The sequence below is a fragment of the Lolium perenne genome, chromosome 7 (genome assembly GCF_019359855.2).
Source record: "Lolium perenne isolate Kyuss_39 chromosome 7, Kyuss_2.0, whole genome shotgun sequence".
Taxonomy (NCBI): Eukaryota; Viridiplantae; Streptophyta; class Magnoliopsida; order Poales; family Poaceae; genus Lolium; species Lolium perenne.
The window spans coordinates 206,642,030-206,656,942 of record NC_067250.2 but is presented as its reverse complement, the minus strand read 5'-3'; positions in this window follow the sequence as shown (position 1 = coordinate 206,656,942).

The following is a 14,913-nucleotide window of genomic DNA, read 5'->3' as shown; positions in this document are numbered from 1 at the left end:
GATCGCCGGCGATTGCTGCAGAGCTTCCGCGGCGGTGATCTTCCGATTGGCCTTGCTCCGGCGAGAATCGAGCGAGTGGTGTGGTGGTTGAGAAGCAGTGAGAGGTGGCGAGTGCGGTGGTGTGCTTGGATCGACGAGGGGAGGTCTCCTTTTATAGCAACGCGAGGGTGCTGCGGGGCAGTGAGGTGGTCGACATGCTCGCGGCGTCTCTGGTGAGCTAGCGAGCTAGGCGAGGGCGTGGCGCTGTTCTGCGGTTCCTGGCGAAGCGATTGGCGACGACAACGTGGTCGGGCGACGTCTAGTTTGGTCGCCTCGCTTCCGAGTCTGCCGCGGCGTTCACGGAAGCTTGTCGTCGTCTCCGGCGCCGGCGGTCACGGGTCTGGGTTCCGAGCGTGTCTGGCGCGGCTGAGGTGTCACGGCGGTGCTCAACCTGTCGAGGGAGGGGCCAGGGCGTGCTTGAGGTGGTGGTGTTGCACGTGGCCAGTGCGCGTCTGTGGCGCGCCACGCGCGACGCGAGCGGCATACTGGCCGCCATGGGCGCGAGCTGGTCTGGCCAATGTCGAGCTCCTCCTCGACCAGGGCTTGCGTAGGCGGTGCTAGGGAGTGAGGTGGCGTCGTTTGGGCACGGTGGCCAGGGTAGGAGAGGAAGGGGAGAGGAGGTGGCTATGCTTGCCCTCCTTAGGCTTACTATGCTGGTGTGAGAGAGAAAGGGGACCAGGGGACCAGTAGGGAGCTAATGGGGTAGTTAGGGTTAGGTTAGATCACTATTTGAAATAGTGTCAAATAGTGCCATAGATGCTATTTGCAAAATTTGTCCAAATTTGATTGAATTCAAATGGTTGACCAATTTGAATTGTGTGTGTTTAGTTGAGTTGTATTTGACCAGAGGTGATGAGAGGTGGTGGTGGAAAAGTTTAATTCAAAGATTTGCAAAAATTGATAAGTGGGAGATTGTTACATATGTTAAAAAGTTGCAACTTTGATTGAGCATAGCTAATGATCAAGAAAGAATTTGGCATGGTGATCTTTACAAAAAAGTGTTCACCTTGATGTTGACTTGGATGTGGTGCAAAGAGTTAGCAAGGTTTGGTTTGAGAAATTTGAATTGCAAAGGCTCAAAGTAGTGGTCAGACTATAATTGGCAGTTTTGACCATTATCATATGTGAGCAAGTTTTGCATTTGAAATTTATTTGAATTGTGATTCTTTGATTCCAAAAGTTGTAATAAGTGTTTAATAACATTATTCAACTAATGGTGAAGACCAAATTGGTCTAGGGTCAAAATTTATAAAAATGCCATAGGGCATATGTGAGGGTTTTTAGGGTTTTGCATTTATTTGAATTCTTTCTCTTTTTGGTTTATTTGGTTTGTGATCTTCTCATGATCACTTTAGGGTTTTAGGGTTTATCATATACACATAATAACAACCATCATGGCATATCAATCAAATGCACAAGTCCTATGCATGGCACTATATGCAATTTAAAAAGTTTTTGTTGGTTTGAAATTTTGCTCTCTGGAATTCTTCTAACTTTCTTTTATTGAAATTTGGGATGTTACAAACCCTTCACCCTTACAAAAGATCTCGTCCCGAGATCGAAAAGAAAGTTAGGTACTAAAGAGATCTGGGTACTCCTTCTTCATGAAGTCTTCGCGTTCCCATGTGGCTTCATCCTCGGTATGATTGCTCCATTGTATCTTCAGAAACTTGATGCTTCGGGTGCGGGTGGTTCGATAAGCTTCCTCCAGGATGCGAATCGGCACTTCGCAGTAAGTCAGATCCTTGTTGATATCCACCGATCGGTGATCGATGTTCTTGAACACTTCGGTCTTCTCAGGGACTTCAAGGCACTTCCGGAGGAGTGAGATGTGAAACACGTCATGCACAGCCGACATCTCTTCAGGTAGCTCCAGTTGATAAGATACTTCTCCTCGGCGGCTGAGGACTTTGAAAGGTCCGACATATCGGGGTGCGAGCTTTCCTTTCAGTTGAAACCTTTGCATTCCTTTCAAGGGGGATACCTTGAGATAGACGAAGTCTCCGATCTCGAAGGTCATCTCCCGACGTCTCTTGTCGGCGTAGCTCTTCTTTCTTGATTGCGCCGTCTTGAGGTACTCTCGGATTTTGTGTACTTTCTCTTCGGCTTCACGAAGAACATCTGGGCCAAAAACTTGGCTTTCTCCGACTTCCGACCAGTTCAGGGGGGTACGGCATTTCCTTCCGTACAAGGCTTCAAGGGGGGCCATCTGTAGGCTGGCTTGATAGCTGTTGTTGTAAGAGAATTCTGCGTAGGGTAAGCAGTCTTCCCACTTGGATCCGTATTCCAGTACACATGCTCTCAGCATGTCCTCCAGTATCTGGTTGACTCTCTCAGTCTGTCCGTCGGTCTGAGGGTGATAGGTGGTGCTGAAATTCAGACGGGTTCCTAGTCCTTCATGCACTTTCTGCCAGAATCTTGAGGTGAACTGTGATCCTCTATCTGACACTATCGATTTCGGGGTTCCGTGCAGGGTGACTATTCTGGAGATGTATAGTTCAGCTAACTTTGGTCCTTGGTAGGTGGTTTTGACAGCGATGAAATGGGCGACTTTGGTCAATCTATCGACAACTACCCATATGGAATCATTGCCTTTGCTGGATTTGGGCAGTCCGGTGATAAAGTCCATTCCTACGGAGTCCCATTTCCATTCTGGAATCTGGAGGGGTTGTAACAGTCCGGCGGGTCGTTGATGTTCTGCCTTGACTCTCTGACAGATGTCACACTTGGCGATGTAGCTTCCGATTTCTCTCTTCATTCCGTGCCACCAGAATTGCTCCTTCAGGTCCTGGTACATCTTGGTACCTCCGGGGTGGATTGAATAAAGGGTTTCATGGGCTTCTTGCAGGATGACTTGTTTCAAGTCTGAGTCCGATGGTACGCAGAGACGTTCTTTGTACCAAACAACTCCGGCTTCGTCTACGGTGAATCCGGGGGCTTTTCCTACGGCTATCTGTTTCTTGATTCCGTCGATGCTAGCGTTGTCCTTCTGGGCTTCCTTGATTTGGCTAACCAAGGTGGGTTGCAGTTCTATGCTGGCTAGGAATCCTTCACTAACAAGTTCAAGTCTGAACTGTTCAAACTCTTGATGCAAGCTGGGCTGTTCAGTTGCGAGCATGGAGTTCAGCTGACACGGCAGTCGACTCAAAGCATCCGCTGCCACATTGGCCTTGCCGGGGTGGTAGTGAATCTCCATGTCGTAATCCTTGATCAATTCGATCCATCGGCGTTGTCTCATGTTCAGCTCCTACTGGGTGAATATGTATTTGAGGCTCTTGTGGTCGGAGTAGATCTCGCATTGATTACCCATGAGGTAATGACGCCAAACTTTCAAAGCTAAGACCACGGCGGCAAGCTCGAGGTCATGGGTTGGGTAGTTCTGTTCATGTTGCTTTAGCTGTCTTGAAAGGTAGGATACAACCTTGCCTTCTTGCATAAGCACACATCCAAGACCAGTCTTGGAGGCGTCGCAATATACGTCAAAGGGCTTTGCGATATCCGGCATGATCAGGATTGGGGCTGTTGTCAGTCTACTCTTGAGCTGTTGAAAGCTCTCTTCACATTTGTCGGTCCACTCGAACTTTCTGTCCTTCTTCAACAATTGGGTCATTGGTCGAGCGATGCTCGAAAAGCCTTCTACAAATCTGCGGTAATATCCGGCTAATCCAAGAAAAGCGCGGACCTCGGTTTGGGTGGTTGGGGCTTGCCATTCCATAACAGTTTTGATTTTGGCGGGATCTACGGCAATTCCTCCTGCAGACAAGATGTGTCCCAGGAATCCAACTTCTTCCAACCAAAACTCACACTTGCTGAACTTGGCATACAACTGGTGATGCCTAAGGTTTCTAGGACAGTCTCCAAATGCTGTTCATGTTCCTCTTCGGACTTGGAGTACACAAGGATGTCATCGATGAAAACGACGACAAACTTGTCCAAAAAGTTCATGAAGATCTTATTCATGAGATTCATGAAATAAGCGGGGGCATTGGTCAGTCCAAATGACATGACGTTGTACTCATACAACCCATATCTGGTGGTGAAGGCAGTTTTTGGAATGTCGGTGGCTCGGATTTTCAGCTGATGATAACCCGTTCTAAGATCTATCTTGGAGAAAACTCTGGCTCCGGTGAGTTGATCAAACAAGTCTTCTATCTTGGGTAGGGGGTATTTGTTTTTGATGGTGACATCGTTAAGCTTACGATAGTCCGTACATAAACGATTTGCACCATCCTTCTTGTCCACAAACAAAACCGGTGATCTCCAGGGGGATGCACTAGGTCTAATCAGACCCTTGGCCAACATATCATCTATTTGTTTCTTCAGCTCCACAAGCTCGGTTGCGTTCATGCTGTAGGCTCTCTGGGCTATGGGTCCAGTTCCGGGGATTAACTCGATGATGAACTCGATATCCCGATCCGGGGGCATACCGGGTAGATCATCCGGAAACACATCAGGGTAGCGACAAACGACCCTGATTTGATCCAGAGTTGGCTTGGATACACTTTGGTTGCAGGTGAATTTTCTAGGTAGTTTTTCAGAGACGTGTTCTACTACGATACCGGTGCTGCTAGTCATGGTTATGGCTTTCTTGGCACAGTCTATCAATCCATTGTGCTTGGACATCCAGTCCATTCCTAGTACGACTTCCAAACCTTTGGTTCCCAGAATGATTAGATTGGCATAGAAATCTACATCATGGATTTTGGTTGGTACATTTTTACAAAATTTTCTGGCTTTGGTGGTTGATCCGGGGATTTGAACTATCATAACATGCTTCAAACTGAGGGGTTGAATTTTACTTGTTGATGCAAAGTCTTCGGTGACAAAAGAATGAGATGCTCCGGAATCAAACAACACTCTGGCAGGGATGTGGTTGACAGAAAACATACCCAGTACAACATCTGGTGCTTCCTGGGCTTCTTCGGCGTTCAAGTGGTAGAGGCGGCCGTTGCGGTTATTGGGGTTGTTGGGGGCGAACTTCTTGCCGGTGGAGACACGGCGTTGCTGCTGAGCAGGTGCAGCGGTGTTGCCGGCGAGCTTGGCGAGATGCTTGGGACACTCGTTGGAGTAGTGCCCCACTACACCACACTCATAGCAAGTGATGGTGGTCTTGTCCTGCTTGTTCGCAACGGGGACGGCGTTGCTTCCGGTTCTGGGAGCGGTGTTGGTGTTGTTGTTATTGTTGTTGGGGGCTCTGGGTGGAGCGCGGTTGTAGTTGTTGTTGTTGTTGTAGTTGTTGTTGTTGTAGCCTCCTGGCTTGGAGTTTCCTCCACTCCGGTTCTGATAACCGGGGCGCGAGTTCTACATCGGGGGTTTGTTGTTTCTCGGAGTGAAACCTCCGCTTGAGCTGGGGCGAAACTTCTGGGTATGGCTAGATCCACTTTGATTCGCCATGCGGCGCTTGCGGTTCTCATTGGCTTGGTTCAGCTTGCCCTCCATCTGGATGGCGGACTCAACAAGGGCTTCAAGGTCGGCGAAGGGGATGTTGACGAGGACAGTCTGCATCTCATCATGCAGTCCGTTCAGGAATCTCTCCTTCCTCTTCTCAACGGTGTCGGTCTCATCAGGGGCGTACCTTGACAGTGTAAGAAACTTGTCGCGGTATTCAACCACCATCATGCGACCTTGTTTCAGTTCACGGAACTCATCCCTCATCTTTTTGATAAGACCCGGGGGTACATGGTACTTGCTGAACTTTAGCTTGAAATCCTCCCAAGTCATGAACTGACCTCCGTTCATGGCACGGGTGCTTGTCCACCAAGCGTGAGCTGGTCCAGCGAGATAGTGGGTTGCAAATAAGACTTTCTCGTTGGCTTCCACTCCGGCTACTTCCAGGTTGTTCTCCACAGTCTGGAGCCAGTCGTCGGCGTCGAGGGGTTCCTCGGTCTTGCTAAACACCAGGGGATTGGTGTTCTGGAAGTTCTTGAGCTTGGATCCAGGGTGATCATGATTTCCTTGGCCTTGGTTGGCAATGTTCTGCAAGGCAATGAGGTTGGCTTGGCGTTCGGCTCTTTCGGTTTCCCTGTCAGCAAGCATGGTTTGCAGCAATTGCAACATCGCGTCGTTGGTGCGATTGGGAGGGGCCATCTGAAGATATAGAAGATCATGAGATGAGAGGGAACATTCTATGGTTCATTTTGGTTAAGTTTGAAAACATTTGAAAACTTGTAATCTTTTCATGACAAACATAACATTCATTCATTCATTCAACACATAGTACAAACTAACACACACATACTCCAATGGTTTTAAGAACCATTCTCATGCTACGATACAAAGGACGGGATACAACTCACACCTACATAAGTGAACTAGTGCAACTACTCCTCATCCTCGACATCGATCGGGACGTAGTCGTCAGGTCCTGCCTCCAGGAACTCGTAGTCCTCCTCCTCGGTGTTCTCGTCCTCCTCAAAGTCGTCGTCGTCACTCAGGAAGGCTCCTCCTCCCTGAAGGTCGATGCCTCCGTCGTCATCCTCCAGCTCACGAATCTGATCCTCCTGGGCCTTGACAGTGGCCTCAAGTGATGCTATCTTGGCGCGAAGGCGCACAATCGTAGCGTCCTTCTTGGCACGCTGCTGGCGAAGGCTCTTGCGGTCGTTGTTGAGTAGCTTGATCGCCTCACCCTGCTCGATGATGTGAGCATGGGTCTGGTTCGCGTAGGTGCGAGTGGCGTCGAGGTCCTTCTGAGTCTGATAGAGCATGAAGTCCAGGTGCTCAGCGTGGTGCCTCAACTCCGGGTGCGGCTGCAGCTCCATGGGCACTCCCATGGCATCACGCCTCACGAGATGCGCGTAGCGCGAAGCGAGGATGCGCACCACGTTCTGTCCACAGATGCGCGCAAGTGCCTCCTGAAGGCCACGTGCGAGTCCGTCGAGCCAGTTTCTCTCGCGGAAGGAGAAGAGGATCCTCTCCGAGGTGGGAGGCTCCATCTTGCCCCTCAAGTCGGCAGTGATCACCCACTGCAACTCTCCTCCGGGCGTGTCGTCCAGCTAAACCCCGTGGAACTCGGGATGTGGCCGCCCAAGGAAGTCAGAGACGGCGTTGAGGTCGTGCTCGAAGATCAAGCTCCCTCCGTTCCCAAGCTGGTAAAACTTGGTGTTGATGGGTTCATTCGGCTCCATCTGAAAGAGAATTGGATGAGTAAGTTAGAGAGTGCAAAGTGTGGCAAAATTTTAAGTTGATTCAAATAAGATAGAACATGATTCATCAAGTTTTGGCAAAGTCTCAAAGACAAGAGTGTAAGTAAATTTTCACAAATATTTCCTTTCATTTGATTTCAAAGTTAAGTTTTTCAGAACGCCCATTCTAACTAAGGTCTTCTAAGGTCAAACAATGGCTCTGATACCAACTTGTCAACACCCGGATTTTTAACTCCGGATGCCTATTATGTCATACATCGCAATCCCAGGAATATTGTTGTTGCGAGGCATAATAGTTAAGTATCACAGTCATCATTTATTACAAACCATAAGGTCTTACAAATTGGAATCACATGATCCATATTACACGAATAGTTGATCTATTGATCAACGAACAAACACAAGTTCATAGCGGAAGCGTAAGATACAAGGACTCTCTAGTCCACAGGCCAACGCTTGACGTCGGAAGACTCCTAGTTGTCGTAGGCGTCCTGCTGGTCATCTCCTTGTTCATCTTCATACTCTGGCCATTTGAATAGCCAGGGACAAAGCCGTGAGTACTTCAAGTACTCGCAAACTAATACTAATGTAAGTGCTAGACATTTCTAGTATGGTTTTGCTAAGCTCTAGTTTCTTTGCATAAAGCCAGTTTTAGTTCACAAGTATTTGAGAAAAAGCTTATTTAAGTGCTAACTAACTCAAGTGGGAACATAAGTGTCATTCCCACCATTCAAGGGGTGATTTCAATTCAATTCACCACAAGTCATTTCACCATCTTCTTTCAACATCATTTTCAAGATATGACATCGGAAACTGTATGGCCTTTCCAACCGTCCGTAACCGTGGACGCGGCTATTTGAATAGGTTTACACTCTGCAGAGGTTGCACACTTGTGCCACAACATTTGATTTCATCCGTCGGGATTACCCCGAATCATCGTAACACAGTACGCGGATCATCAACCATAACCTTTCACTTACAAATCCTAGTATGAGCACCTCTCCCCATGAGCTTGGCCTCCCAGTGAAGACCAACTGTCAACCTGGGAACTGCACAGGGCTTGGCCGTACAATTCACCTCAATTTCACATCATTTCTCAACAACGGAGGCAGCCTCAAGCGTAACCCCTATGACGTGTGTTCAGAGGGAACCCATACTAAGATGTATAAACTTCCAGTTAAGCCCTACCCATAATCAGGTATTGTGGGGGTACTTACTAATTGGAAAGGTATCGCATTCAAACCAACATCATGTTTATCAAAAATCACCATCTTCTCTTGGTCATATTCACCTTCAAAAATCATTCAATGGAATGCTTCATCATTCCAAGGTTTCAAATTCATTTCAAGTCACATTGTTCCCATCTAGAGTAGTCAAGTTTTATTCATTAGCACTAGCTCTAAATCATGAGGGGTGCTATCTTGCTTTGCTTGATTGAGACTACTTCACTACTCTAGTAAACTTCTTTACTTTGACCAAAGTTAACTATAAAAGCAACTATTTGAGAAAACAAGTAAAAACTTGTAATGTATAAACTTGGGATAGGATTATGTAAGAAAAGGTAAGATTCATGGTGCCTTGCCCCAAGGGGCTTTGCACTTTGCAAGAATATTAGCTTGCCTTGGTAGTTCTCAAAATTCTCCTCCTCCTCCTCTTGGTAGCAACCTTCTTCTTCAATGTACTCTCCGGTGCTAGCGTCTAAATTTGATACGAGTATAATTACTCACTAATTCAATGGCTATTCCATACATCACATATAATCACACAAACTATTCTATGCACACAAATAATCTAATTAGGGTGCATGGGTTGTGTTGCTTGAGGAGGATTTACTTCTCTTTATTTAATATGTAAATGATAGTTTCCATAGGGTTCTTGAGAAATGATTTCCTCTCATTGAAATCTTCTTAAGATTTAATTTCTCAAACAATCATATGTGAACTTATATTGACCTAAGTCAAACATTCATCATTATCATTTGAGAAAATGATTTAAATGAGGTAGACCACCTCATACTATTTAATAGTGCTACATATGATTTAAATCTCTAAGTAATTCATATAAGTGAGTTTGGGAAGGGGTCCAAACATCCCATGAATTCATGTGAGACAAGATTTAAATGAAGTATAAGACTTCATATGAATTACTTAATAGTTTTGGACAATATCAACTACATAAACTAGCCATATTTGTCCATTAATTAAACTAGGGCATGATCATGCAAAGTGACCACACCATTTTATTGCATAATCAATTATTGTAAGTCAAATGTGAGCTATTAGAGTTGGAATTAACTTAATATCTATTTTGGTTGATTTTTAATAATTGTTTGTATATGGAAAAGTCCATGCCTTCTTCTTTTTATCAAATTAATTCTACGGCAAATCTTGGCATGGGACCAGTGGCATTGTGTAGATATTTTTACTAGCTTTCCAACAATATAAAGTTCATTGAATTTGGTTAAGCCAATTTGAATATATTGAATTTCAAAGTTTGGGCAGTATTGAAATTCATTTGGAATTGTTTAAATAGGATTTGAATTGACTGGGCTGGCGGGAAAGCTAAATGGGCTGAACGGGTTTAAAACGGCCCAAGGCCAACCCACCACGCGTCTGTGCCCGCGTGGGCTGCCTGACAAGGGGGCTCCACCTGTCAGCGGCGTTTAAACACCGAATCGGTACGGGGAGTGTGGAGCGTTGGATTAGATGGCGATCTAACGGCTCTGGGTCGTCGTCGTCGCCGGCGAGAGAAGCTCACTGGCGCGGCGAGGGTAGGGGGTCGGAGAGCTCACCGTGGCTCCAGCTAGGGTGGGCAGTGTGCTCGGTGAAGTTGTGGACGACGGCGAGTCTCCTGGTAGCAGTGTCGTCGCCTGAGGTGGTCGGTATTGCCGGCGATTGCTGCAGAGCTTCCGCGGCGGTGATCTTCCGTTTGGCCTTGCTCCGGCGAGAATCGAGCGAGTGGTGTGGTGTTTGAGAAGCCGTGAGAGGTGGCGAGTGCGGTGGTGTGCTTGGATCGACGAGGGGAGGTCTCCTTTTATAGCAACGCGAGGGTGCTGCGGGGCAGTGAGGTGGTCGACATGCTCGCGGCGTCTCCGGCGAGCTAGAGAGCTAGGCGAGGGCATGGCGCTGTTCTGCGGTTCCTGGCGAAGCGATTGGCGGCGACAGCGTGGTCGGGCGACGTCTAGTTTGGTCGCCTCGCTTCCGAGTCTGCCGCGGCGTTCACGGAAGCTTGTCGTCGTCTCCGGCGCCGGCGGTCACGGGTCTGGGTTCCGAGCGTGTCTGGCGCGACTGAGGTGTCACGGCGGTGCTCAACCTGTCGAGGGAGGGGCCAGGGCGTGCTTGAGGTGGTGGCGTTGCACGTGGCCAGTGCGCGTCTGTGGCGCGCCACGCGCGACGCGAGCGGCATACTGGCCGCCATGGGCGCGAGCTGGTCTGGCCAATGTCGAGCTCCTCCTCGACCAGGGCTTGCGTAGGCGGTGCTAGGGAGTGAGGTGGCGTCGTTTGGGCATGGTGGCCAGGGTAGGAGAGGAAGGGGAGAGGAGGTGGTGCGGCATGGATGGCATGGGCCGGCATGGCCATGCCATGCAAGCTATGCTTGCCCTCCTTAGGCTTACTATGCTGGTGTGAGAGAGAAAGGGGACCAGGGGACCAGTAGGGAATTAATGGGGTAGTTAGGGTTAGGTTAGAACACTATTTGAAATAGTGTCAAATAGTGCCATAGATGCTATTTGCAAAATTTGTCCAAATTTGATTGAATTCAAATGGTTGACCAATTTGAATTGTGTGTGTTTAGTTGAGTTGTATTTGACTAGAGGTGATGAGAGGTGGTGGTGGAAAAGTTTAATTCAAAGATTTGCAAAAATTGATAAGTGGGAGATTGTTACATATGTTAAAAAGTTGCAACTTTGATTGAGCATAGCTAATGATCAAGAAAGAATTTGGCATGGTGATCTTTACAAAAAGTGTTCACCTTGATGTTGACTTGGATGTGGTGCAAAGAGTTAGCAAGGTTTGGTTTGAGAAATTTCAATTGCAAAGGCTCAAAGTAGTGGTCAGACTATAATTGGCAGTTTTGACCATTATCATATGTGAGCAAGTTTTGCATTTGAAATTTATTTGAATTGTGATTCTTTGATTCCAAAAGTTGTAATAAGTGTTTAATAACATTATTCAACTAATGGTGAAGACCAAATTGTTCTAGGGTCAAAATTTATAAAAATGCCATAGGGCATATGTGAGGGTTTTTAGGGTTTTGCATTTACTTGAATTCTTTCTCTTTTTGGTTTATTTGGTTTGTGATCTTCTCATGATCACTTTAGGGTTTTAGGGTTTATCATATACACATAATAACAACCATCATGGCATATCAATCAAATGCACAAGTCCTATGCATGGCACTATATGCAATTTAAAAAGTTTTTGTTGGTTTGAAATTTTGCTCTCTGGAATTCTTCTAACTTTCTTTTATTGAAATTTGGGATGTTACAGGTCATGAGAATAATAATGATAGCTATTTTATTGAATTTGCTCCCACTACAATTAATAGTAATGACTATGCTTATGTGGAGAGTAATAATTTTATGCATGTAGCTCATGATAAGAATGTTTCATGTGATAGTTATATTGTTGAGTTTGTTCATGATGCTACTAAAAATCTTTATGAGAGAGGACAATATGGTTGTAGAGATTTTCATGTTACTAAAACACCTCTCTTTTTGCTGAAAATCTTGAAGTTGCGCTTGTCTAGATTTCCTATGCTTATTGCATTATGCTTACATGACTTGTTTATTTACAAGATTCCTTTTCATAGGAAGTGGGTTAGACTTAAAATTGTTTCTTATTTGCTTTTGATGCTCTCTTTTGCTTCAACTCTTATTTCTTGCGAGAGCATCATTAAAATTACTGAGCCCATCTTAATGGCTATAAAGAAAGCACTTCTTGGGAGATAACCCATGTTTTTATTTTGCTACTGTTTTGTTGTGTCTTGGAAGTTGTTACTACTGTAGCAACCTCTCCTTATATTTATTTTATTGCATTGTTGTGCCAAGTAAAGTCTTTGATAGTAAGGTTGATACTAGATTTGGATTACTGCGCAGAAACAGATTTCTTGCTGTCATGAATTTGAGTAGGCCTCTATGTAGGTAACTCAGAAAAATCTACCAATTTTCATGAGTGATCCTCAGATATGTACGCAACTTTCATTCAATTTGAGCTTTTTCATCTGAGAAAGTTAAGTGCCTCTAAAAAATTCGTCTTTACGGACTGTTCTGTTTTGACAGATTCTGCCTTTTATTTCACATTGCCTGTTTTGCTATGTTGAATGGATTTCTTTGTTCCATTAACTTTCAGTAGCTTTGTGTAATGTCCAGAAGTGTTAAGAATGATTATGTCACCTCTGAATATGTGAATTTTTGATTATGCACTAACCCTCTAATGAGTTTGTTTTGAGTTTGGTGTGGAGGAAGTTTTCAAGGGTCAAGAGAGGAGGATGATATAATATGATCAAGAAGAGTTAAAAGTCTAAGCTTGGGGATGCCCCCGTGGTTCATCCCTGCATATTTTAAGAAGACTCAAGCATCTAAGCTTGGGGATGCCCAAGGCATCCCCTTCTTCATCGACAACTTATCAGGTCACCTCTAGTGAAACTATATTTTTATTCCATCACATCTTATGTGCTTTACTTGGAGCGTCTGTATGTTTTTATTTTTGTTTATGTTTGAAAAAATCGGATCCTAGCATTCTTTGTCTGGGAGAGAGACACACTCCGCTCGTTCATATAAACACTGGTGTTCTTAGCTTTACTTTTAATGTTCATGGCGAAGGTTGAAACTGCTTCGTTCATCGTTATTTGGTTGGAAACAGAAAATGCTTCATGTGGTAATTGGTATATTGTCTTGAATAATTTGATACTTGGCAATTGTTTTGCTCAATAGATCATGTTTAAGCTCTTGCATCATGTACTTTGCACCTATTAATGAAGAATTACCATAGAGCTTGTTGAAATTTGGTTTGCATGATTGGTCTCTCTAAAGTCTAGATATTTTCTGGTGAAGTGTTTGAACAACAAGGAAGACACTGTAGAGTCTTATAATGCTTGCAATATGTTCTTATGTAAGTTTTGCTGTACCGGTTCATACTTGTGTTTGCTTCAAACAACCTTGCTAGCCAAAGCATTGTACTGAGAGGGAATTCTTCTCGTGCATCCAAAACCTTGAGCCAAAACCTATGCCATTTGTGTCCACCATACCTACCTACTATGTGGTATTTCTCTGCCATTCCAAAGTAAATTGCTTGAGTGCTACCTTTAAAATTTCATTCCTTGTCTTTGCAATTTATAGCTCATGGAAAGTAGCCTAAAAAACTATTGTGGTAAAGAATATGTAGCTTATGTATCTTATTTCTTATAAGTTGCTTGTTGAGCGGTAACCATGTTTCTGGGGATGCCATCAACTATCACACTTTTGTTGAGTATCATGTGAGTTGCTATGCATGTTCGTCTTGTCTGAAGTGAGGGTGATTTATCATGATCAAATGGTTTGAGTATGCATATTGTTAGAGAAGAACATAGGGCCGCCAACCAAAGCCATGTATCATGGTGGAAGTTTCAGTTTGGACATTAATCCTCAATTTCTTATGATAATATAATCTTTTGTTGAATGCTTATGCATTAAAGAGGAGTCCATTATCTGTTTTCTATGTTGTCCCAGTATGGATGTCCTTAGTTGAGATCTATCAAAAACGAGAAATCAAATGCGATCTATCTCCTTGGACCTTTGTACAGGCGGCATAGAGGTACCCCTTTGTGACACTTGGTTGAAACATATGTTATGCAATGATAATCCATGTAAATCCAAGCTAATTAGGACAAGGTGCGAGCACTATTGGTATTCTATGCATGAGGCTTGCAACTTATAGGATGTCTTATGCATAACACATATGAATTATTACTACCGTTGACAAAATTGTTTCTATGTTTTCAAAATAAAAGCTGTAGCACAAAAATAGTAATCCATGCTTCCCTCTGCAAAGGGCCTTTCTTTTACTTTATGTTGAGTCAGTTTACCTACTTCTTTCTATCTTAGAAGCAAACACTTGTGTCAACTGTGTGCATTGATTCCTACATACTTGCTTATTTGCATTCATCATATTACTTTGTGTTGACAATTATCCATGAAATATACATGTTGAAGTTGAAAGCAACTGCTGAAACTTACATCTTCCTTTGTGTTGCTTCAAAGCTTTTTTACTAAGAATCTATTGCTTCATGAGTTAACTCCTATGCAAGTCTTATTGATGCTTGTCTTGAAAGTACTATTCATGAAAAGTCTTTGCTATATGATTCAGTTGTTTAATCATTGTCTTTACCATTGCTTCGAATCACTGCATTCATCTCATATGCTTTACAATAGTATTGATCAAGATTATGATAGCATGTCACTTAAGAAATTATCCTTGTTATCGTTTACCTACTCGAGGGCGAGTAGGAACTAAGCTTGGGGATGCTTGATACGTCTCAAACGTATCTATAATTTCTTATGTTCCATGCTACTTTTATGATGATACTCACATGTTTTATACACACTTTATGTCATTATTATGCATTTTCCGGAACTAACCTATTAACAAGATGCCACAGTGCCAGTTCTTGTTTTCTGTTGTTTTTGGTTCCAGAAAGGCTATTCGGGCAATATTCTCGGAATCCGACGAAACAAAGACCAAACATCTTATTTCAT